Source organism: Podarcis vaucheri (assembly GCF_965113315.1).
Source record: "Podarcis vaucheri genome assembly, chromosome: 3".
Lineage (NCBI taxonomy): Eukaryota > Metazoa > Chordata > Lepidosauria > Squamata > Lacertidae > Podarcis > Podarcis vaucheri.
The window spans coordinates 101745651-101772927 of NC_138761.1; positions in this window are offsets into that span (position 1 = coordinate 101745651).

A 27277-nucleotide genomic window follows, 5' to 3' on the forward strand; every position below is an offset into this window, starting at 1 on the left:
GGTATAAATAAATTATTATTATTATTATTATTAGGGATATTTGGAGGGTCTGTCACCCAGAGCCTAATCAATATAAAACACTGCTCTACCTCTTTCAGTCCTTGAGGGTAAGAGACAAAATGTTCCAGGCCTCCCTCTCAAGAAAGAAAGAAACCGCCAGAAGAAACACCACGCCCCCAGGATGCACACCACACCCCTACAGGCAGCGCGCCATGCCCCTGGAACGCGCACCACCCCCACCCCCGCCTGCTCTCCACCCCCCCGGTGCCGGAGCATGAAGCTCCGCCACTGCCCATCACCAGTGGGCACCCCCCCAAAAAAAACAGAGGGAACACAGCCCAAGACACATAAGGGCTTCTATGTTTCTCTGTTTGGGCATAATCATTTTTAAAAATGGTGGGGGAACATTTCATCCAAGTTTGCCACATGTGTTTAAATGCTTTGAATGTTTAGCTGTTTTCCCTGTGTAAAGGTCAGAGGGGGCAGGGTTTCTGTTGAGGCAGGGGATTAGCTGTGGGAGGAACTTATCAGAGTTTGCAGGGCAGCGGCAGTTAGATCCATCTTTTAGATTTAGGGGAGCTAGTCTCAAACGTTTGTGGGGGGAGATCTAGGTGTTTTTTTGTGTGGGGGAAGTTATTTGTCCTGTCTTCAAGCTTTTTATGATGGAGGACCTCTGTAGCCAACCCCAACGACACGATCTCAAGATGGAAGGGGAGGGAACAGCTGCAGTCGCCTGCGATTCCTGCGCAATGTTTGCCATCTTGCCAAAGGTTGCAGGCAGCTTTACCTGCAGCAATTGCATGTTGATTGCTCTCTTAAAAGACAAAGTCCAGCAACTGGAGGAACGTGTAGCTACGCTCCAAAGAATTAGAGAGCTGGAGCTCTTCTTGGAAGCAACAGAGCACACCGTCTCCACCAAGGAGGAGACAAGGGACTCCCCTGAGAAGGAGTCTAGTTCACCAACACAGGAGCCAGATATATGGAGAAACGTGACTCAAAGAAGTAGGAGGCCCAGGGTTCACTCTGATTGCTTAGAAATACACAATCGCTTTGAGGTCCTCTCCCCTAGCATGGAAGACGAAGAGCAGACTCCATTTGAGGATCTCTCCCTCATTACAGTCGATCAGGTATATGAAGACGAGCAGCAAAGTCAGTCCTCAGGGAATGTGCAGGCGACCTTGGAACGGACAGCTCACGGAAGAACCCCGACCAAACCCAAGAGGAGGCGTGTAGTGGTGATAGGGGATTCCCTACTGAGGGGAACAGAAGCAGTGATCTGTGGGCCTGACAAGATGTCTCGGGAAGTGTGCTGTCTCCCCGGGGCTAAGATCCAAGATGTAACTGAACGACTGCAAGGAATCATAAAACCCACTGACAAATACCCCTTCCTCTTGGTTCATGTGGGAACCAATGACACTGCAAGCAATAGCCTCCAGAAGATCAAAAGAGACTACGAGGCTCTCGGCAGGAAATTGAAGCAACTAAATGCACAAATTGTCATCTCATCTGTCCTCCCAGTTGAACGACGTGGCCCAGGGAGAGAGGGGAAAATAGTGGAAGTGAACAGCTGGCTTCGCAAATGGTGTAAACAGGAATGGTTTGGATTCTTAGATCACGGACTGCAGTTTCTTGAAGATGGACTTCTGGCAAGTGATGGGCTGCACCTCACAACGGTTGGGAGAAATGTTTTTGCCAAAAACCTCAGAAACCTCATCAGGAGGGCTTTAAACTGACTAATGTGGGGGAGGGAGACAGTGCTCCTGAAGGTAGGAGCCTATCAATTAATGAAGATGATCATCCAAATGTCATAGACCAAATGGAGAAAACAGCACACGGACCTAGTGGTGGGAGGAAAAAATCCTTAAATAAGAGACACGGGGGAATGATTAATGGACTTCAATGTCTGTACACTAATGCGCAAAGCATGGGAAATAAACAAGATGAGCTTGAGCTCTTGGTACAGCAAACTAAATATGACATAATAGGCATCACTGAAACCTGGTGGGATAAGTCCCACGATTGGAATGTAATAATGGGGGGATACAATCTATTTCAGAGAAACAGACCAGACAAGAAAGGAGGAGGAGTGGCGTTATATGTCAGGGATGTGTATACCTGTGAAGAGATCCAAGATTTAGATCCTCAAAGCCAAAGTGAGAGCATTTGGGTCAAAATTAAGGGAGAGAAGAATAACAGAGACCTCATTGTGGGAGTTTACTATAGATCCCCAAGCCAAACGGAGGACATAGATGATGCATTCCTGGAACAGATGGCCAAGCATGCAAAAGGAAGGGAGATAGTAGTAATGGGGGACTTCAATTACCCGGATATTTGTTGGACGTCAAACTCAGCCAAGAGCATAAGGTCAAACAGATTCCTCACTGGCCTTGCAGACAACTTCATTGTCCAGAAAGTGGGAGAAGCAACAAGAGGAACAGCCATTTTAGATCTGGTCCTAACCAATGTTGATGACCTGGTTAGTGGGGTAGAAGTGGAAGGATCATTAGGCGCGAGTGATCATGCTCTTCTGAAGTTTACTATACAGCGGAAAGGAGCAGCCAAGCATACTAGGTCTCAATTTCTTGACTTTAAGAAAGCCGACTTCATAAAACTTAGGGAAGTGCTGGGTGAGATCCCATGGACAACAATACTAAAAGGAAAGGGAGTTCATGATGGCTGGGAGTTTGTTAAGAGGGAGATACTAAAAGCACAACGTCAGGCAATACCAATGAGATGGAAACATGGAAGGTGCCTAAAGAAGCCAGGGTGGCTATCTAAAGAACTTTTAACTGAATTAAGATTAAAAAAGGATGTGTACAAAAAATGGAAAAGGGGGGAAACCACCAAAGAGGAATTCAAACAAATAGCCAGCACATGTAGACACAAAGTCAGAAAAGCTAAAGCACAGAATGAACTCAGGCTTGCTAGAGAGGTTAAAAGCAACAAAAAAGGCTTTTATGGGTATGTTCGTAGCAAAAGGAAGAACAAAGAAACTGTGGGGTCACTCAGAGGAGAAGATGGTGAAATGCAAACAGGGGACACAGAAAGGGCTGAACTCCTCAATGCCTTCTTTGCCTCAGTCTTCTCCGATAAAGAAAACAATGCCCGACCTGAAGAATTTGGAGCAAATGATTCAGCAAAGGAAACACAGCCCAGAATAACTAAGGAGATAGTACAAGAATATTTGGCTAGTTTAGATGTATTCAAGTCTCCAGGGCCAGATGAACTGCATCCAAGAGTATTAAAAGAACTGGCAGATGTGATCTCAGAACCACTGGCAGTCATCTTTGAGAATTCCTGGAGAACAGGCGAAGTCCCGGCAGACTGGAGGAGGGCAAATGTTGTCCCTATTTTCAAAAAGGGGAAAAGAGAGGACCCAAATAATTACCGCCCAGTCAGTCTGACATCAATAGCAGGGAAGATTCTGGAGCAGATCATTAAGCAAAAAGTCTGTGAGCACCTAGAAAGGAATGCTATGATCACCAATAGTCAGCATGGATTTCTGAAAAATAAGTCATGTCAGACTAACCTGATCTCGTTTTTTGACAGAATTACAAGCCTGGTAGATGAAGGGAACGCAGTGGATGTAGCCTACCTTGATTTCAGCAAGGCATTTGACAAGGTGCCCCATGATATTCTTGTAAAGAAGCTGGTAAAATGCGGTCTTGACTATGCTACCACTCAGTGGATTTGTAACTGGCTGACTGACCGAACCCAAAGGGTGCTCATCAATGGTTCCTCTTCATCCTGGAGAAGAGTGACTAGTGGGGTGCCACAGGGTTCTGTCTTGGGCCCGGTCTTATTCAACATCTTTATCAACGACTTGGATGATGGACTCAAGGGCATCCTGATCAAATTTGCAGATGACACCAAACTGGGAGGGGTGGCTAACACCCCAGAGGACAGGATCACACTTCAAAACGACCTTGACAGATTAGAGAACTGGGCAAAAACAAACAAGATGAATTTTAACAGGGAGAAATGTAAAGTATTGCACTTGGGCAAAAAAAATGAGAGGCACAAATACAAGATGGGTGACACCTGGCTTGAGAGCAGTACATGTGAAAAGGATCTAGGAGTCTTGGTTGACCACAAACTTGACATGAGCCAACAGTGTGACGCGGCAGCTAAAAAAGCCAATGCAATTCTGGGCTGCATCAATAGGAGTATAGCATCTAGATCAAGGGAAGTAATAGTGCCACTGTATTCTGCTCTGGTCAGACCACACCTGGAGTACTGTGTCCAGTTCTGGGCACCACAATTCAAGAAGGACACGGACAAACTGGAACGTGTCCAGAGGAGGGCAACCAAAATGGTCAAAGGCCTGGAAACGATGCCTTATGAGGAACGGCTAAGGGAGCTGGGCATGTTTAGCCTGGAGGAGAGGAGGTTAAGGGGTGATATGATAGCCATGTTCAAATATATAAAAGGATGTCACATAGAGGAGGGAGAAAGGTTGTTTTCTGCTGCTCCGGAGAAGCGGACACGGAGCAATGGATCCAAACTACAAGAAAGAAGATTCCACCTAAACATTAGGAAGAACTTCCTGACAGTAAGAGCTGTTCGACAGTGGAATTTGCTGCCAAGGAGTGTGGTGGAGTCTCCTACTTTGGAGGTCTTTAAGCAGAGGCTTGACAGCCATATGTCAGGAGTGCTCTGATGGTGTTTCCTGCTTGGCAGGGGGTTGGACTCGATGGCCCTTGTGGTCTCTTCCAACTCTATGATTCTATGATTCTATGATTCTAATGTATAAGGGCTAAAGTTCTGTGAATGGACTCTATAATTAAAATTGTTTCAGGCAGAATAACTGGGGGCCATCAACTTTGTAAATACTATATAGCCATAATTTACGTCCACACTGCAAGGGGTGGTCCTTGATTATTCCAAAGCAGGGATGCTCCATGCTGTACTAGATACAACCCCCTACGGTCCCAGAATGCCAGATTCTATTCACAATTACTCATAAATTAACAGTTCTAATTGCCGAGTCATATTTCTTTAGCAGTAAGTGAGGCTGCATGCAGTCAGGCTTGTAAGAAAGATCTTAACTTTATTAAGCCATAAAAATCTCTTTATTAAGCTGTTCTGCGTTCTGTGGATAGACAAGCTCTAGTGTTATGGTACTAAAAGTCATGTTTCCTTTTCTCTCTCCTTGCTGGTAAAACTTCCAGTTAATTCCCTTCCAGAACATAAATTTAATTGGTCCACTTGCAATATTTCATCTCTCTCATTGTATCAAATAACTAACAATTGTAACCTTCAAACCAAAGTCAATTGCATGAAGGCAAGACAGGGAAGTCTGCTGAATATGAGCAGTTGTTAATTGGATGGTTTTTAAAATTGTTAATGAGCAATTTAAATTAGGAATCAGGATACATTTATGCTGTCAGTATTGGTATAGACTCTATACCAATACAGAGAATGTATGTTATGAAACTCATTCAGTTAGGTTTAAAATAGTTTTGGTCTCCAGTAAAGTGAAACTAAAGCTGTCTTCAGGAAGATCATTGAGACCAGAACTATAGTCCACTACAATGCAAGGTTTTCAAGCAAAATGGCCGCCCCATGTCAAATAATGTGCAGTGAAATGTAATCTGTCTCATGATACCATTATGTTGTACATTTTCTTGCCTAAGGCGGCCAATGTGTGGTGAGCAAATACTATGCATTATGGAGAGGAAGAATCTGATGGGCTACTTTTAGGGGACACCATTCCCTCATTCACCATAACATATTGTTATATTTAATCATCTATCTTCTTTGAACTAGGATCTATGGGTGGTAGAGCTTTTCTTTCCCTCTTTGTTAATTTTTTTTAGATGATTATGATAATTAGTTATTAACTTATAAATCACCTTTTATATGCATCTGAAAGTGATTTACAAATATACCATAAAATAACTTTTAAAAGTTGTTTTTTTAAAAAGTACAAAACACAACTGATATATATATATATATATATATATATATATATATATATATATATATATATATGCTTTCGTAGATTTTCACGGGTACATGAATGCAGGTTTTGGTGTCTTCGGGTGTCTTCCCGTGTAAGAGTCGGGGTGTCTGTGCGACGTTTCGACGAGGTCTCACTCGTCATCTTCAGGCTGGTGCAGTAACAAGAAGCCGAAAGCACCAGCCTGAAGATGACGAGTGAGACCTCGTTGAAACGTCGCACAGACACCCCGACTCTTACACGGGAAGACACCCGAAGACACCAAAACCTGCATATATATATATATATATATATATATATATATATATATATATGCAGGTTTTGGTGTCTTCGGGTGTCTTCCCGTGTAAGAGTCGGGGTGTCTGTGCGACGTTTCGACGAGGTCTCACTCGTCATCTTCAAAGATGACGAGTGAGACCTCGTCGAAACGTCGCACAGACACCCCGACTCTTACACGGGAAGACACCCGAAGACACCAAAACCTGCATTCCTGTACCCGTGAAAATCTACGAAAGCATATATATATATATATATATATATATATTCACAAAAATATAAACAAAACATACAAATAAGCAAACAAACATGGATCATAACCTTATTAAAATTACACTTATTAACATTGTTAAGTGACTTCCTCGCTTCCCCTTGGTTGAATGTCCATGCACTTCCTTTTAATGGTTTTCCAAATCAAAGTTCTTTTGAAATTTAACTAAAACATTAACATCCTCATATCTTTTACTTTTAAAATTAAACATATTGATTCATCACTTGACTTATATGAAATCCTAAGCTAATTAAATATCTGCAAGCTATTTCCAGTTAATTTAATTTTACACATTTAACTAAATAATCATTAAATTTTGTTCATTCTTCCTGATACTTCTCCTCCTTCTGGTCGCAGACTTTTCCGGTTAGGTCGGCTAGCTCCAGTTGCAACTGATGATATGTTCTGAACACCTTTTCATCAAGCTGGTAAAGCTTGTTGAAGGAAAAATGTCTTCAATCGTTTCCAGAAAGTTCCAGGAGGTGGGGGGGCTATTGTATCTCAACAGGGATGCTGTTCCACAGAAGAGGGTCCAGCCCACTAACACCCCTGCTTGATGCGTTGTGGGGTTTACATATCATAGTAGTGAAGCATCAGTTTACAAAGAAGCAGGACCCTTAAAAACATCTCGTTATTTTGGGTGAGTTCAGAGAAACCTTTATGGGAGCACTAGGGTTGTGCTGAATTACTTCCCCCAGTTTCCCCACCATATATATTTTTTAAAAAAATATTGTGATGATTTGTAGGGGCCATGAAATGGGGTGAAGCATGAGATTGCTGCCAAGGGTGATGGTACTCCAGTATAACATGCAAGGGAAGTTGAAATGAGGACTCTGGCAGCAGGGCCTAGGTGCCTTGCACCCTGAACCACCAGTTCAAGGGATGTGGGTGGCGCCGTGATCTCTTTTCCCCCCCTTAAATAATTTTTTATTAAGTTTTCCATTCAACAATCCAATCATATCACATTAGTTATTCCAAATTGTACCAATACATATCATAAAGTCCAAATATTTTGTACCAATACATATCATAAAGTCCAAATATTTTGTACCAATACATATCATAAAGTCCAAATATTTTGCCATATTTTTCTTGGGGTTCCCATGCTTCAAGATTAGTAAGGGTCCAATCATCTCATATTTCTGCTGCTTTTGATGTTCACAAGTCCCATCTTCCAATCTTCTTGTTGTTATCGTTTTTCTTCTTAATAACCTCTGAGTTGTTTCCACAGGTGAGTTAGAAGCAAGCATTATTATGTTTCTGTGTGAACTTTGTAAGGCTCGCTAGTCTTTTGTTTGCAGTAAATCATCACATGCTGATCCAAAAGTCCTGTTCAGGTGGCAGGCACCATTTTTGTTAGTTCCGATGAAATAAGATCTAAGCGTCTGCTCATTAATTTTCCCAGACCAGTTGCACCATAAATCAGCCTTTCCAGGGGAGATTTTGCCAGATCAAACATACAATCCAAACATGATAACAAAGCATGGCTCACCTCCCCCTCTGACTGTTAATCTCACAACATAGTCTGTCTCATAATGGCGGATCCCGATTAGTAACTGTGTCACCAGAGAGCCTTTCATTTTCTTTCCAAATCTTCCCAAAAACAAAGCCTTTAGTTAATATTTTTACAGTGGTGCTCCGCAAGACGAATGCCTCGCAAGACGGAAAACTCGCTAGACGAAAGAGTTTTCCGTTTTGGAGGTGCTTCGCAAAACGAATTTCCTATGGGCTTGCTTCGCAAGACGACAATGTCTTGCGAGTTCCTGCTGGGTTTTTTTTTTCCTCCCCCCTTTTTCTAAGCCGCTAAGCCGCTTATCAGCTGATCCGATCAGCAGATAAGCCGCTAAAAGCCGCTAAAAGCCGCTAATAGTGCTAATCCGCTAATCCATCAATGGGCTTGCTTCGCAAGACGAAAAAACCGCTAGACGAAGAGAATCACAGAACGGATTCTTTTCGTCTTGCGAGGCACCACTGTATTTCCACACAGTCTATTTTCCAATATCACTTGCTATCAGTCGTGTGACAGTTCTTCTAGGGGAGGGGTGGGTGGCACCGTGATCTAAACCACTGAGCCTCTTGGACTTGCTGATCAAAAGGTTGGCGGTTCAAATCCCCATGAGCTCCCGTTGCTCTGCCCCAGCTCCTGACAAACTAGCAGTTCAAAAGCACACCAGTCCAAGCTGCGGTGGGAAGGTAAACAGTATTTCTGTGTGTTCTGGCTAATGTCATGGTGTTTTGTTACACCAGAAGTGGTTTATTTATGCTGGCGACATGACCTGGAAAGCTGTCTGTTCCCTTGGCCTGAAAGCGTGATGAGCACCTTTGCCTGGACTTGACAGGACCGCCTCTCCTGGTATGCCCCGCGGAGGATCTTCAGGTCCACAAATGAAAACACTTTGGAGGTCCCAAGTCGCAAGGTGGTTAGATTGGTCTCAACTAGGGCCAGGGCCTTTTCAGTACTGGCCCCGACTTGGTGGAATGCTCTGTCACAAGAGACTAGGGCCCTATGGGACTTGACATCTTTTGGCAGGGCCTGCAAGACAGAGCTATTCCGCCTGGCCTTTGGTTTGGACTCAGTCTGACCCTTATGCTTCCCTCCCCTTATGGTTTTGATCTATGGGCTACTATTAAAATGAGGCTGCATTTTAAATTGTATTTTAACCCATGATTTAGATTGGTTCCCCCTCCCCCCCTATTATGTTTTTATTGTAATTTTACTGCTGTTAGCCACCCTGAGCCCGGCTCTGGCCGGGGAGGGGTGGTATAAATAAATTATTATTATTATTATTATTATTATTATTATTATTATTAAGCATCCAGGGCTCCTTTACCTTTTCTTTTACCTTACCACCAGTTCAGTTCTCAGGTCAAGATAATCATTGGCCTGATCTTTGCTGTGCTGTAGCACCACCCATATAATTTCAGTCCAGCTGGATCAGGTGACTTGAGGAGCCAACAGGAGTCTGATTAGTCTTGTATAACAGTTACTGCAAGCTTCATTCACCAACCTGAGCAGCTCATCCTTGACTTACTCAACAGCTGGCCTGAACAGCTGCTCCAGAACTTGACCACATCACTTGCCTATAGTCCATTGCCTCTGTCTCTGCCTAATCCAGAATATGACCACCAGCCCCTTTTCAGTCATGCTGCCCAGTGGCACTCATTGCATGTACAGCATTTGTTTCAAATTTTGGATTGTGTTTTTTTTAAAAGGAACAATGGTTTATTTCTAATTTACAGCCAGATAATTTGGAATGCTGAAATCTGAGGAGGAATTTGATTAAGGAGAATTTCAGAAGCATCCTTATAAAATACAGAGATGTGTCAGAAACCTGCTGTGAATCTTTGAGAATCTGAACAAGATTCAGAAATGAACACATGGTGTGCATGACGATCCATGGTTAGGTTCACCTTGCATCAGTTTACTGTGTCAATGCTTTAATTTCCAGCTTGTTTTTGACCTCAATGTCAGCAAAATTAGATGCGGGTTTTCTGTTCATTGGGGTGATTGTGTGACAAGGATACTTAAACTTTACATATTTTCTGTGATAAAGACTTAATTGCCCTTTCATTTAATTTCAAAGGGATACAGTTTTATTTGCATGTTTATTGTTTTCCTTGATAGACAATTTTCTGGTGTTTAAACTATCTCAATAGCTTTTATCACTACAGTTTATGATTTTAGTCCAGGCAGATCAATGTTGGCTTCTTCATTTCTTGCATATAAAATCTTGCCTCTGAATTATTGAGGTTTCCTCTAATCATTCAAGGTCAGTGTTGCAGGTTTGTTCTGAGGATGGTTATGAAACTTGTGATAGGATGGGGATTCTGTCCCCAACCCAAGGCTCTCACAATTGAGCACTGCAGTGCAAATCTCTTACCTAAACTGATGATCAGAGAGGACAGAAACAAGCCCCCAGCAAATCTTCATTGGCTAAAACAAGGCCTTTTGTTGAATCCATCAGCCTGTAGGGAATAATAATAATAATAATAATAATAATAATAATAATAATTATTATTATTATTATTATTAATACCCTGCTTATCTGGCTGGGTTTCCCCAGCCACTCTGGGCAGCTATAATAATTCTCACCCCCTCCTTCTGAACTTGGAAAAGCTTGGGACTTTGGAGATGTGTATCTTTCAAAATCTTTCATTTATTTATTTTACTATTTTAATAACATATTACATTCCTCACCCAGCATTACACACACACACACAAATGTATAAGCCACAGTTTAAAGGGGGGGGGACATATAACAATACAGTCGTACCTTGGTTCTCAAACAGAATCTGTTCCGGAAGTCCATTTGATATCCAAAAACAATTGAAAAGCAAGGAGCAGCTTCCGATTGGCTGCAGGAGCTTCCTGCACTCAATTGGAAGCCACTTCAGCCATGTCGGATGTTCGGCTTCCAAAAAAAGTTCGCAAATTGGAACACTCACGACTGGGTTTGCGGCATTTGGGAGCTAAAACATTCAAGTCACAAGGGGTTTGAGAACCAAGATACGACTGTATAGGAATAAAACACTACAAATGAAAATCAAATACAGAACACTCTAAAGGTCCACATTTAAAGCTATCTAATTAAGAGAAAACAAAACACCCACTTAAGCATACAAATTGCAAATAAAAATCAAGTACAAAAAGACAATAAAAATCCACGTATAAAATATGATTAGGGACTAAACAAAACATAATACACTGGTGATTGTTTAACCCCAGCCTGATTCAATTAGTGTTAGAAGTTGCTAGGCTAAAGCTACTATATACAGGTGGGGAAAATCAATGCCTTTATTTTCTTTATTCCCCAGAAGAATGAAGCTTGCTCCCACAGTTCTCTGCCTGTGCCTGCCATGGCTGGGGAGGAGTACTCAAGCTGCTACAGCCTCCGTTACGCTGGGTATACTGTTTACAAGTCGGCATGCACCACCACTCACCTGCTAGGACCACCCTAGGACTAAATGGGACCTTCTCAGAGAAAGAACATGTTGCTGGTCCTAGCTACTACAAGGTGAGTTAATAGACCATGGTCAACCCAACCCATGAGATCACCACTTTGATGGCTTCAGATTTATTGTTGTTGTTATAGTTTAGATCCTGCTGTTCCTCCCAAAGGAAAATAAGGCCAGGGTGGCAAGCAACAAGATATATATATATATATATATATATGCAGGTTTTGGTGTCTTCGGGTGTCTTCCCGTGTAAGAGTCGGGGTGTCTGTGCGACGTTTCGATGAGGTCTCACTCGTCATCTTCAGGCTGGTGCTTTCGGCTTCTTGTTACTGGAACAGAGCAGAATCTGGTGTTTGAGTTCCTATAAATACTGTTGAGGGGTGTGGTGTATAGCCTCCAACGTTCTGGGCAGAGAGGAAGTTCCTAGATTAGTGTGCCTCTTCTTCTTTTGTTCCTTAATTACTTGAGGGATATCTTGAGTGATTTCATGAGTGATATTCTGAATACCACTGGGTGGTATATATATATATATATATATATATATATATATATATATATATAACAATTCCAATATAGATGGAGACTGGGAAAGGTCTCAACTTGAAAGGGTTGTTGGAAGGTCTTCAGTAGGTGCTGAAAGACAAGAGAGATATGATACCTGTCTAATATTTAAGGGGAGAGAATTCCAAAGTGTAGATGCCACAAAGGTAAAGGCCCAGTTCCTATGCTGTGTGAAATGGGTCTCTAGATAAAATGTTATCTGCAAGAGGCTTTCACCTGCAGAGCACAACCAACGCATGAGTGTATAAGAGGTGAGACAATATTTCAGGTATAGGGCTTTATATATCAAGTAGCTAATTGGAGCCCAGTTTTGGGGACCTGATACATGCTGAATGCTGTTATGCCCCGCCACCGCTCTTTCCTAGGTTCTGAAGAGAAGTGGTGCTGGATCGTTCAAATAGAAACCCAGAACCAAAGGTGCAGTGCCTATCTGGCAGAGCAAGACTTCCACTGCTTGACCCCTACTTAAGAGGAAGAAGACAGATCCAACATATGCTCCTGACCTGGGCCCTGTTGGCATTCCAGGAAAGGAAACAGGCAGCGAGAGCAGCGCTAAAACTGCCTAGCCGTTGGTGATTGAGCACATGGACCTGCCCAGCTCTCAGTGGCTCCTTACCTGGACAGCTCCACAGCACTAATCTTTTGGACAGCTCCCTGGCCTCACTGACAAAATGGAAATCTGAGCCATACAGTGATGATGATGATAGGAACAGGAGTGCATGCGACCAACTTTAAAAGAATTCAGAGCATCTTTTGGCACACTTCCCCCAAATAACTGAATGTGGCTTTTTGAGTTTTTGAGATGATGTACCCTCAAACAGTGCAGGCTCAGAGGGAATCACACAACCATTTCAGAACATGAAGATGGCATTCATATTGCTCTTGCCTCCACCCTCCTTCTGCTAAAATGATTGTGTAAATAGATTTCCTATTTTCTCTTCTGTCATTTGGCAGCTCTGAGCTCTTTTCTCCTTCCAGGAGCTGACTGTGAATTCATATTTTGATGTTTCTAAGTTCATTTGAGTTTGGTCAAGTGAACTGGTTGCTTTGCCCATCATGGGAGATGCATTAAAACACACACACACTTAAAAGTTCATGGTCAATTAAAAGCGAATTCCACAATTCACACCTTAATCACAAGCTTTGCAAAGCAAGACATTTTTCTGGAACTGCGTGGCTTCATTTTACCACAGTTGAACCAACCTTGCATCTGGTTTATTCTTGTCATTGCTGCTATTGCATGATACAGCTGACCTATAAATATCAATCTTCAGGAATTCCCCCCTCCCTCTCTCAAAGGTTACTGCTAATAGCATGTCACTGGTGGCTGCTGTAACCAAGGAGTGAAGACCCATGATTCAATGATACTTTTAGCATGGTGTATACAACATGATTATGCATTGCTTTTCAGCGGAGCCTTCAATCAATCTCAATTGAATGATCTGGCATTAAGTGAAGGGGACAGCAGGGAAGGAAGTGGTGGGAAAACACAACCCAAATCGATGCAAATGATTTGTTTCTTGGAGATTAGATCAAATAACAGGGAGTGGGTAAAATTAACTACTGATCAAATTAAGTGGAAATCGTTACACGAGTTGCTGGAGTCAACCACACTGTGTTTGAACCTGAAAGACTTGGATTCTGTTGGAATCACAATGGCAAGGGATCACACCTCATCTTGGCTGTGAATCCTGGGGGACCTGCCCCTGCCTGGCATTCTTTTTTCCAGCTGGCCTGAGAGAGTAGGGCTGAGAGTGACTCCAGCTTCAGACACTGAGGCTGCTGAAGAGGCCAGAGATCATCTTCGTTGACTTTTAGTGCAGACCCAGGCTGTTGAGCCTGAACTTCCACAGTTTAAAATGTGCATTTTATATTTGATTTCCTTTAGTAATGTTTTCTTTTGAAATGTTTAGGATAGTGGTTTTTGGTTAACGTTGGTGTGTTAAGTATGTGTGCGTGTATCTATATCAGCTATCTATTATCTATCTAGCTATCTATCATCTATATTTAAGATAACATTTTAGTCCTATTATAGTGACCTTGATATTATAATGGCGCTGGGCTTATTCGGTGCTCCCCCCCCAAAAAAATGTGTTTTTTCTGTCTGAGACTCAGGAAACACCATGGCAAGAAATGAGACCGCCATCAGGGGTCACAATGGAACTGACGATTCACCGTGTCAGAGAAAAAAAGATTTTTTAATAAAACAAATAGTTTCTTCTCTCATTAGATTCAAAAAATGTTTAAGGGTATGCATACCCCTGCATCCCCCCAGAAGAAAAGAACTGGGTTTGTTCACATTACCTTTTTGTGACTCAGTAAAATCTGCCAAGCTTTTTACATCCTGAGTTCAGCCACTAACTGATTCAAATCAAAGCTTAGTGGATGATCTTGGGAAACTCACTGTATGTCAAGTTTCAGTTCGTTATAGTGAGATTATATCATTTTATGTCCTATTATATCAACCCTGATATTTTAATGGCATTGGGTTTGATCCAGTGTAAGTTAATTGAACTTAGTCTCCACTGACATTAATGCAACATAACTGAGTCATGGCTAACTTTTTTGCACTAATTGCAATTGGATCGAAGCTCAAACTACTTACACTGGTACCTCGGTTTAAGAACAGTCCGGTTTAAGAATGATTTGGTTTACAAACTCCACAAAACCGGAAATAGTGTATTGGTTTGAGAACATTACCTCAGTCTAAGAATGGAATCTGAATGGTGGAAGGGCACCGGTGGCGGGAGGCCTCATTAGGGAAAGCGTGCCTTGGTTTAAGAACAGTTTTTGTTTAAGAACGGATGTCTGGAACAGATTAAGTATGTAAACCAAGGTACCACTGTAATCTGGATCTAACCAGGACCTGGTTACTTATCAGTTGTGTTGGGGAACCCACCCACACTCAGTTGCACCTTGGCTGCTATTACTTTGGAAAAACCAAATAGGAAATCCACGAAGGTGCAGTCAATTGATAATTCTCCCACAGCACATTTGCTTGCCGTCTAGGAACCAGTTCCGACATGGATATACTCTTGGTTGAGTGGATGTATTTGGCGTATAGAAAAGATGTGATGAAATTGCTTCACCCAGTGCCTGCCAAGCTCAGAGCTCAAGAATTTACCATGTCACTCACTACTACCATGTCTAGGACCCCAGCAGAGACAGGAGACAAGCAACAGTCAGAACAATGCAGAGCAGGTAAATCTTTGCCATTTCTTCCTGCTCTGCATTTGTTACTGCTATCTCAACAAGAGAGGAGAGCTGCCAATCTCTAGACAATGACCCACTTTCCACCATTTACACCAGCTGGCCTTGACACCAGATTTACACCAGCTGGCCTTGACACCAGATTTCTGAGTGGAGTGACAACTTAAAAAGGAAAAACAAAAACAAACAAAACTAGGTTGAAATAGCTGACTCTTCTGAATTAGCAACTTCTGGTCTTGGGTGGGTCTGTCATTGCTTGAGATTTTTGTTTTTCTCTGCTGTTTTGTGGGTGGGTGGGGGAATAGTTTTGGGGTTTTTTGCTTCTGTGCTGCATTATTTTATAATGTGTTCTTCAATGTAAGTCTCTGGCAGACCTGTCAGGGGACAAGCCAACAAGTTTAACAAATACATAATGATAATAAATGCTGAAAGAAGCATGGCGAAGTGTATTTGAGCGGCAAACTAGGATGGTGAATGAAGGAAACATAAGATGGCTTCACCATGAGTCAAATCACCCAGGCCTGCTTAATCCATATGGTTTGCTTGTCTTTTGGTCATATGAATTGGGCATGGAAATAAAAGTGGAAAAAACCCTGCATAAGCAAGCAGTAGGAAGATGGGGATATTAGCAGGCCTCTACAGTAAGCCTTATGTTTTTGTACATTAAAAATTTCTTTTATACTTATATAAAGAACATGTATGCAGTCATAGCCATCCATCTGTATATTATGACAGAGAATGATGACAAAATAATGACTCACCTGCCTGTTGTTATCATTTCCCCCTGTTTCTTTTCTTTTGATGGTGCTACTATTAGCTCTGTATTTATTAGTTCTTAGTTCCTGAGGCCATAGTATTCAGAATAAGGGTAGGGAAGCCTTGGAGAGGATAAAACAGACTGATGGATTTTCTTTTTAGTGCCAGCGATTCATCTTATTTCCTGCAGTCTTTGAGTGAAGCGAACCAGTCATCTGACTTCCTCTTTCCTAACTGATGAAGAAGTCTAAGGATAGAATAAGGGCATTGATTTCATAAACAATAAAGATAATTAGAGTCAACCTAGATCCTCCCTTTTCATCCCTCCCTCCCTACTAATGTAACAGGGAAATTGAAATATGTGTGTTGTGGAGATGTACAGAATAATAACTAACTTGGAAGTATTAATCAGTGACTACACAGCCTAACAGCATTTGAAAATGAGCTGATTTCAGCCCTGTTAACCCTCCTACGGTATCTTTGCCTGTAATCGAAAAAGGGATATGCATGTACTCACATGTTTGCTGTGAGTCTTATCTGGGACTTCTGATGCAGCAAATTCCACGGCTAAAGAGACAAACCAGTTCCTACATTGCCCTCCCTTGCACACTGTATTATATATACCCTATTTTGGGATGGGTGCCAGTGTCTTTTTGAACATTCCTTGCTCCAGTGCATTTTTCCATTAAAGCAATTTGTCTGATTTTTGATGTTCAGAAGCAGATATGCTGCAGCAACGTACCTTGGGGTTGGTTCAGCACACAGTGCGTTCTCTCTTGGCAAAAAAGAAATACAGTAATTAACTGATGGCCTATCCAACAGTGAATGTGCTGGTATCACTGAGGTTTCATATACTGGACACTGAGGTTTCACATAGGGAAAGTCTTCTTTGCCTCACTTTGCTTGTATCTAAACAGACTGATGAAAAGCAAATGAATCAGGAGGGTGATTTTAGAATAAATCCCTCTTTTTAAATTTAAGTGGCTTATATGTTTTTTCAAATACAGTGGTATCTCGGGGTAAGAACTTAATTTGTTCTGGAGGTCCGTTCTTAACCTGAAACTGTTCTTAACCTGAGGCACCACTTTAGCTAATGGGGCTTCCCACTGCCGCCATGCCACCGCCACACGATTTCTGTTCTCATCCTGAAGTAAAGTTCTTAATCTGAGGTACTATTTCTGGGTTAGCCGAGTCTGTAACCTGAAGTGTCTGTAACCTGAGGTACCACTGTAAGTAAATATGTTCAGGCACTGCTGCAATCTCTATACCTCATTAACACATATGTATCTGTGGACTTGAGAACTTGGATCACATAATACCTCTGTCTTTTCATAATTCATCTTAAATTTGTTGGCACACATCCAGCCCGTCAACACCACCAAGTGGCCTGATTCAGATGGGACAAAGCTGGAGCCAGGTGTCAGCTGCATGTTGTTGACACTTTGCTCCAAAACTCCTGAAGACACCTTCCAGCAGCTTCATATAAATACAATGGTGGACAAGATGGGATCCTGCAGAATGCCACTGGACAGCTCTCATGGTGTCAAAGACTGGCTTTCCACACTATTTTCTGGAAACGTCCCTAGAGATTGGAGTGGAACCACTGAATTACATGCTCCCAATCCGCACCTCCCTGAGCCACCGCAGATCGGATACTATGGTCAAACGGTATCAAAAGCAGCCAAAAGTTCAAGGAGAATAAGCAGGGTCAGATTCCCCCCATCTCTCTCCTGATAAATGCCATCAAGCAGGGCAGTTTCAGGACTGTGACCAAGCCTGAAGGCAGACAAATGGAGCCAAATATTCAGATTCCTCCAAGCATGCCTGAAACTGGACCACCACCATCTTGAGCATTTTGCTACAAAAGGAACATTTGCTACAAAAGGTAGGCAATAGTTGTTTAATGCTTCTGGGTCCTTAAAGGCAGATGGTACCCCCTTTTTCTCCCATGAAGCATCAATCACTCCCAGGACCCAGCCAGTCAATTCCCTTCAGCTAGCCTTAAGAAACCAAGATGGGCAAGGGTCAAGGTAGCAGGTGGTTGGGCACACATCTTCAAGCAGCTTTTCCTCATCCTCAGGCTGCAATAATCACAACTGACGCAGTACAGATGGAGCATACAGTGCACTGGATGCCTGCACTGGACTTGGTCTAATTCTGACAAATGCCTCTTGGCAAAGCTCTGCAGGATAACTACCTGCAGATGCAATAGTGGTGAATAAGTAAGGTTTCTTTGCACTCCCCCCCCCCATGTTTTAGGTGCAGTAATGCAACCTTGCATGTGAGATTTATGCCACCTACATTGTGGCACAGTGAAAAATTATGTAGTGGAAGAAAACTAACTCTGCAAAGTTTCCGTATGAGCAATTGTTCAATACTGCAAGAAACCAGGTCCTCCAATCACATCAACCAGTGTAAACTGGAAAGTCAGGATCTGATTGCATGCTAAGGTTATACACATAACAGGGCGGATATGTAATTCCGCATAGATATGATCAGAGATAATTTTAGAGTTATCTATAGTATTATCCTACTCTTGTCAATAAGGTTAGTAGTTTGTACTTCAAACTTCCAGTCCAAGTCATCCAATAGTTCCTGAAGCAGTTGACCTTTTCTTTAAGAATAAAATGTCAGGCACGGCTTATGTAGGGAAAAAGAAAGATTTAATATATATATAAAATCATACTTTTTCCATCTGTGGGGTCCCTTGTGGCTTCATCTGAAATCTTCTCTGAGACTTCAATAGTTTTTGAAGAATCCCCCAGAAAGCACTAACCCCCAATGGTTGCATCAAGACCTCTTCTTTTTCTTTAAAGACTTCTGCTCATCTGCTCACAGAAAAAAAAAGCCACCACCAGGTATTCTCCCTAGAATACAAACTTGATGTATTTTAAAGTCATTTTGGCAATAGGATTCCTAGTATAGTTTGCTTCATGTTAGCTAGGGTGGAAAAAATAAGCTCTAGTTTCTTTCTCGCTCCATAGAGCCATTCACTCATTTATTGAAATCTATGGGATAAATGTTTTAGACGGTGGACTGCAGTTGACTTTCACAACCTCTGGGTTCCTCTCCACCCCTGTTTGCCATAGTATGGTCATGGGAGGTACACTCCACCTCCCACCTTGCTGCTCTGTCCTGTTTAGCCTGTCCACTATGAATGTTGGCAGCCTGAGGATGGCCACCTTGGTAGATTGGTGTCTTGTGGATGGTTGGAGGATGGATGGCGGCTAACACATTAAGGTTGAATCCTGACAAGACAGAAGTACTGTTTTGGGGGGACAGTAGGCGGGCAGGTGTGGAGGACTCCCTGGTCCTGAATGGGGTAACTGTGCCCCTGAAGGACCAGGTGCGCAGCCTGGGAGTCATTCTGGACTCACAGCTGTCCATGGAGGCACATGTCTATTCTGTGTCCACGGCAGCTGTTTATCAGCTCCACCTGGTACACAGGCTGAGACCCTACCTGCCTGTGGACTGTCTCGCCAGAGTGGTGCATGCTCTGGTTATCTCTCGCTTGGACTACTGCAATGCGCTCTATGTGACGCTACCTTTGAAGGTGACCCGGAAACTACAACTAATCCAGAATGCGGCAGCTAGACTGGTGACTGGGAGTGGCCACCGAGACCATATAACACCGGTCTTGAAAGACCTACACTGGCTCCCAGTACGTTGCCAAGCACAATTCAAAGTGTTGTTGCTGACCTTTAAAGCCCTAAATGGCCTCGGTCGAGTATACTTGAAGGAGCGTCTCCACCTCCATCATTCTGCCCGGACACTGAGGTCCAGTGCCGAGGGCCTTCTGGTGGTTCCCTCACTGCGAGAAGCCAAGTTACAGGAAACCAGGCAGAGGGCCTTCTTGGTAGTGGCACCCACCCTGTGGAACGCCCTCCCACCAGATGTCAAAGAGAAAAATAACTACCAAACTTTTAGAAGACATCTGAAGGAAGCCCTGTTTAGGGAAGCTTTTAATAGGTTATTGTATTTTAAGGGAAGCCACCCAGAGTGGGAATCGATAAAGTTGTGGCCATCTCTAAACAAGATCATTGTCTGTTTGTACTTGGTCAGCACATCTTAGCTATAGGCACTGCATGGGAAGGGTGGCACTGAGACTGCAATACCTGCTTACTAAAATGTTAAGACAGGCATATTGAATTCAGGGTGCTGGCAATATCAGACAAGTACCGAGTCACAGATGAGAATCCCAGCTCACCATCCAAGATGTTTTAGATCACTGTTTATTTATTTAGTCAAACCTACCAGTCACTTCTTTTCTTTCTTTCTTTTGCAAAAGTAACTCCAACCAGAAACAAACAGAACATACATTAAAACCAGCACAAATCAAAACATAAAAATAAGCTAAAACACATTGACGTTTTAAAAAAGGCAGGATGAAAGCATCTCATTTACTGAAGGAGGCCGCAGAAAATTAAAAGCCAAAGGCTTGGTAGAAAAGAAAGGCTTTTGTCTAGTGTCTGAATATATATATATATATATATATATATATATATATATATATATATATATATATATATGCTTTCGTAGATTTTCACGGGTACAGGAATGCAGGTTTTGGTGTCTTCGGGTGTCTTCCCGTGTAAGAGTCGGGGTGTCTGGGCGACGTTTCGACGAGGTCTCACTCGTCATCTTCAGGCTGGTGCTTTCGGCTTCTTGTTCCAGTAACAAGAAGCCGAAAGCACCAGCCTGAAGATGACGAGTGAGACCTCGTCGAAACGTCGCCCAGACACCCCGACTCTTACACGGGAAGACACCCGAAGACACCAAAACCTGCATATATATATATATATATATATATATATATATATATATATATATATCTATGGTGCCAGATGGGCCTCTCTGGGGAGAGCATTGCACAAGTAGGGAGCCACCACCGAAAAAGACCATGCTAGTGTTGCCACCCTCTAGGCCTCCTGTGGAGGAGAAAATGTCCTCAGATGATGACTGCAGGGTTCATATGGGGAGAGGCAGTACTGGGGTGCTGGGGAATAAAGCTTTATACAGAGATTATATCTCTGCAAAAAAAGACAGATGGATTGTTACTGTACACATGTTCTGAATATCAAGACAGCTCCAATGGAAGGGTGATGTAGTGATCAAAGCAGGTCGATCTTACCTGAATGGAATTTTCCTGATTCCTGTCTCGCTCCTTAATCTCAATGAGAGGCTTTATTTTTTACCTAAAACATACATTTATCACATATTATATGCATTATTATGTGTGCTATTATATGTACAGTGGTACCTCCGGTTGCAGACGGGATCATTCCAGAGCTCCAGTCGGATAATGAGGTTTTCGCAACTGGAGGTGCCTGTTCTGAGCATGCGCATGGTGTGGTAGAGTGCTTTTGCGCATGCGCGCATAGTGAAACCCGGAAAAATGCTTCCAGGCTTTCCGTGTGCGTATCCCAAAGGATACGTAACCAGAGGTGCTCGTAAGTAGAGGTACCACTGTATACTATTATATGCATATTGTATGCATCTGCTCTCCAGGTTTCCTAAGGTAACCAGCACATAAACAGTTGCACACAGCAATGCAGAAATCTTTGTAAAATTGTGTAAGTAACATTATACTGCATGGAGGCTGACTTTTATACAAGTAATAGGAATAATATGTGCTACTTTTGTGTTGCTGGAGGAGACTCTTGAGAGTCCCATGGAGTGCAAGAAGATCAAACGTATCCATTCTTAAGGAAATCAGCCCTGAGTGCTCACTGGAAGGACAGAGCCTGAAGCTGAGGCTCCAATACTTTGGCCACCTCATAGAATCATAGAATCATAGAGTTGGAAGAGACCACAAGGGCCATCGAGTCCAACCCCCTGCCAAGCAGGAAACACCATCAGAGCACTCCTGACGTACCTCATGAGAAGAGAAGACTCCCTGGAAAAGACCCTGATGTTGGGAAAGATTGAGGGCACAAGGAGAAGGGGACGACAGAGGACGAGATGGTTGGACAGCGTTCTCGAAGCTACAAACATGAGTCTGACCAAACTGCAGGAGGCAGTGGAAGACAGGATTGCCTGGCGTGCTCTGGTCCGTGGGGTCACGAAGAGTCGGACACGACTAAACGACTAAACAACAACAACAACAACTTTTGTGTATGATATAATCATTTGGGCTTTTGTTTTTAATGGCAATACATGAGCAGCTCACCTATAAGTGACCATTTGATTCAAGAGGCAGTCAGACACAGTCATAGTTTGATCGGGCTGGGTATGTGAGATCCCATGTATAAATCCATTTAACATGGATTCCTCCTCCAGCCATATTCAAAACCATTCTGACTTGGCTTCTTCACCTTCCCAGGTGATATGATTCATTGTAATCTGCACATTTCCTTACCCTAACATAGCTTGGTATAGCAGGAGGAACCGTTATTGTACGAGATCTAATAATAATAATAATAATAATAATAATAATAATAATAATAATAATAATTTATTTGTACCCCGCCCATCTGGCTGGGTTTCCCCAGCCACTTTGGGCAGCTTCCACAAAGACCAAAATTACACTAAAATATCACACATTAAAAACTTCCCTGAACAGGGCTGCTTTAAGATGTCTTCCGAATGTCAGGTAGTTGTTTATCTCTTTGACATCTGATGGGAGGGCGTTCTGCCTGGTTCCCTGTAGCTTCGCTTCTCGCAATGAGGGAACCGCCAGAAGGCCCTCGGCGCTGGACCTCAGTGTCCGGGCAGAACGATGGGGTGGAGACGCTCCTTCAGGTATACTGGAACGAGGCCATTTAGGGCTTTAAAGGTCAGCACCAACACTTTGAATTGTGCTCGGAAACGTACCAAATGTATCATTGGTGATGGTTTTAAAATGCTTTAAAATGTTTATTATTATTATTATTATTATTATTATTATTATTATTGAGAAATGTCATGTTTCATTTTATATCTTTGTAAACCCTCTAGAGGCTTTATATTTTACAATCAAGTGGTATATAAATTCTGTTAAATAAAAAGAAACAATACCTTCAAAACAGCCTTGGGCAGTATCATAGTTGCTTCTGCGGCTCAGTTTTTGGGAAAGGCACTTGAAATAGCACATAGTGATACTGTTTAAAAATTCTCCCTTGCTGTTTTCTCTTGAGACTGGCAATTAGACCTGTGAAAGAAACACAGCTTTTTCTCTCCTGTTACTGGTGGTGTGATGGTAGAATCAAAAGCAAAGAAATATATGCATCAGGATATCAATACGGAGTTTGTCTGAATTATCATTTGAAATGGGGAAAAAAGTGTTTGATTTGTATTCCTCCAGCCTTTTGTCAATCAACAATATTCATGTGTCTCCATATAGAGAGCACAAGGCAGCACATTTGTTGTGGAAGACAAACTTGCATTAATATGTATTTATTTTCAGCTGCCTCATCTAGTCTGGTTTCTCATCAGTGTTCTTTTTCTGTGAGATTTTTCTTGATAACCACAGACTTCTGAAAAGCGTATTGATGTAAACTTTGGAAAAGTAGAAATATGCAACAGTCGGCTTTGATTAAATTTGGAACCAGGTTATATAGTAGCCTCGTGTGAAGAATAGCAGTTAATTAAAAATGAAGAGAGGCACTACAATTCTTTGTTAAAGCTGCCATATAAGTGAAATCAATGACCTGTGCCATCTGACTTGGTTGATCTTCCACCTGCTTATCCCACCCACAACCCATTTTGGAGATTAGAACTGCAGATCATGTTTCTTCATTGCATCTCAACTGACCCTTTGTCTCTGAGCTTGAGCTGTGCTGGTGCACCAGTCAGGTCTGTGCATACATTGTTATGGTGCTCATCTCACTTTCAGGCCAAGGGAGCTGGCGTTTGTCCTCGGACAGCTTTCTAGGTCATGTGGCCAGCATGACTAAGCCACTTCTGGGGCAATGAGACACCATGATGGAAACCAGAGCACATGGAAACGCCATTTACCTTCCCGCCGGAGCGGTACCTATTTATCTACTTGCACTGGCGTGCTTTCGAACTGCTAGTTTGGCAGGAGCTGGGACAGAGCAATGGGAGCTCACTCCATCATGCAGATTTGAACCACTGACCTTCTGATCAGCAAGCCCAAGAGGCTCAGTGGTTTAGACCACAGCGCCAACCCACAGCTTCCTTCTCTGAGTATGGATAGTACATAGCTAAATCAGAGTGATCCTGTTTAACCAAAGGGACAACCAAGACTCCTGTGTGTGTATATTAGCCCAATGCCTTCAAGTTCATCGCCAATTTGAAAGTGTTGTTCTGGCCAGATGATTTCAAGAATGCGCACACCGTAAGCAGCACATGTTTGCAGATGGCAACATCTTGAAATCAAACCTTTATTAGGCATTATACAAATAAAACCATAAAAGAGAAAATAACATATAAGTGATTTGAAATATATATAAAAAAACAGCGGTAGGCTACATACATATATATATATATACATATAGAGTCAGTGGTTTTCCTTGTTAACCTGCTCCTTGGAGGGCTGCTACCAAAAACTCAGCTACCCCCGCCGTTACCCTTTGGTCAACGTCGGATAGGCAGAATCCCACACATTCACCTTGCTGGGGTTCCAGACCACCCAAAAGAGGAGACAGCACGCGTTGACGGAGCGTACTGTACAATGGGCAATGAAAGAGAATATGCTCTACAGTGTCCGGGACATTCATAGAACATCTGCAGAATCTCTTGTTTCTAGGGATGTTTTGATATCTTCCCCAGACAAATGCTGAGGGAAAAACATTCAACCGGGCCAGCATAAAAGCCCTACGTTGGGCTGGGATTATTAATTTAGTGACGTAATTGGCTCTGCTATCTAAGATATTTAAATCATAGAATATGGGAGAGCAAATTTTGTTTACAGCTGCCATAATATTTTGTCTCTCGACATCCTTTAGTCTAGTTAGGATATTATGGAAAATGTATTGCTCATTAGAATTGTACAGGGGCTCCAGCTCGATGCCTAAAGATTCAATCTTTTTTTCAAGGTACTGATACCATCTTGATTTATAGGAGTCTTCGAGCAAATCAGCGAGCAGGCTTGATGGAGAGCAGCGAAAATGGCAGCGTAACCAGTACTTTATTGAGGTGGACCAGGCCCAGTATTCCATTGTGTGTATGCCTATTTCTGCACACATTGTTTCATATTTGATCACAGCTGGGAGTCCAAGAATACGTCTCAGAAAGCTGGAGTGAATCTTTTTTAAATCACTGTTATATGCTTGGACCCATAGTGGGATTCCATAGAGTATCTGGGCTTGCACTTTTGTTTGAAATATCTGATTGGCCGCAGGGATAAATTGATTACCTTTCTGATAATAAAAACGGGCAACTGCTGATGAGGTGCACTTTGCCTGTTTTATGGCGTTTGTGCGGTGAGTTAGATGGCAACATCAACGCACATGCTGGATATGCATTGATCCTTTTAATTTTAGAGGGGGAAGGATGACCTGTTCCACCCCAGAGTGTTCTGTGAGTGCATTTCTCATCATGGACACTACATAATAGTTAAACATAACAATCATACCTTAACTTAATATATTTATTATGGCACTACTGGTTGTGCTTTGGGGAAGCTTCTTTCGCCATTCCCAGAGCATAGCTTGAAGCACTAGAAACACTGTAAAAATGATAAGGGATTATGACCGAGCACCAAAAAACTCAAAATTTTATGTCAATGGTGTTATATTGACTACGAGCCACTGAAAATTCATAATCTGCCTGCAAACCTCCAACATCAGGTAGATGCTTGCTAGAAATAAGAAGAAAATGTCTTTGTAGCTGAGCCACTAGGTGGCAATCTTGCTCTATATGTCTTGGCTTCCCCATCTATATCCAATAGCTAGCCAATAGAAAACTTTACTGTTCTCTGCAGAACTTGAAATTTTATACCTACTATTTTTTAGGCCTGAATTATGTATAGTGGTTTTATTATATGCACTAGCATCCACTAGGGAGAGCATCACCAAACATATTTTCTTTTGGCCCGCAGCGGTTAGTGTCATACCGAGTGAGTGCTATTGATGGAAAGCCAGCAGCGTACGCAGGCCAGTTCCTTCACCTATTCGTGTGCACAGAAATAATGCTGAAAAATGGCCGAGGATTTGCAGGGAGTTATGCTCTCTGTGTTTAAATCCGCAATAATTCATGTGACTTAATGTTGCCGGCTTCAGATCAGTGGTTTGCCACAGGGAACCCCTATGGTTTCCTTGATGGAAGAAGTGAAATTTGTATTTTTAGGTTTGGGGTTGTGAGCCAATGGTTATAGCCAATGTGGTGCCTCTAGAAGTTGCTGGGCTACATCTTCCATCATCCCTGAGCATTGGCCATGCTGACTGAGGCTTATGAGAGCTGAAGTACAATGACTGGATGGCACCAGCTTGGCTACCTATGGGATATACTTTTTCGACTCTCCTCCTCTCCTTTCTTCTTGGTGGTAGTGTGTGGTGGGGCACTATGGGTAGGGCTACATTGCTTTCCTGAGAGCCAGCGTGGTGTAGTGGTTAAGAGCAGTGGACTTGTAATCTGGTGAACTGGGTTCGCTTCCCTGCTCCTCCACATGCAGCTGCTGGGTGACCTTGGGCTAGTCACACTTCTCTGAAGTCTCTCAGCCCCACTCACCTCACAGAGTGCTTGTTGTGGGGGAGGAAGGGAAAGGAGATTGTTAGCCACTTTGAGACTCCTTAAGCAGAGAGAAAGGTGGGATATCAAGTCCAAACTCCTCCTCCTCCTCCTCCTCCTCCTCCTCCTCCTCCTCCTCCTCCTCCTCCTCCTCTTCTTCTTCTTCTTCTTCTTCTTCTTCTTCTTCTTCTTCTTCTTCCAAATACTACACATCTCTGCCACTTACTGTTGGGAGCTCAGCAGGAGCTCAGCGTGGCAGCAGAACAAGTCCAGTGCCTCTGCCAAGCTCCTCACTGCCTGTCAGGGACTGGCTGGATGCTGCGGAGTGGTGGAAGCTGCCTGACCAAAAGCCCCCCCCCCCCGAAAGCACAGAGGGGAGGGGATATGGATCCTGGCTTTTAGTGGTGGGAAACTGGCCACATCCCAGAGAAGGGGAGGAGCTGGGGTGGGGAGGAGCAGCTCCACCACAGAGCCAACCTGACAGCTTCTCCGCTGACACCCTGAAAGCCCCCCTCCCACTCCCAGAACAAGGCATCTATTGCATGTTACCCAGCAGAGAGCAGGCAGAAACAGAGGTGGTCCCTTGGGGCTCGCTGTAGACAGAGGGAGGGACCTGACATGGATGGATAGGGAGTGAAGGGGAAGCTACAAGCCAGTCCTTACACAAGAGAATA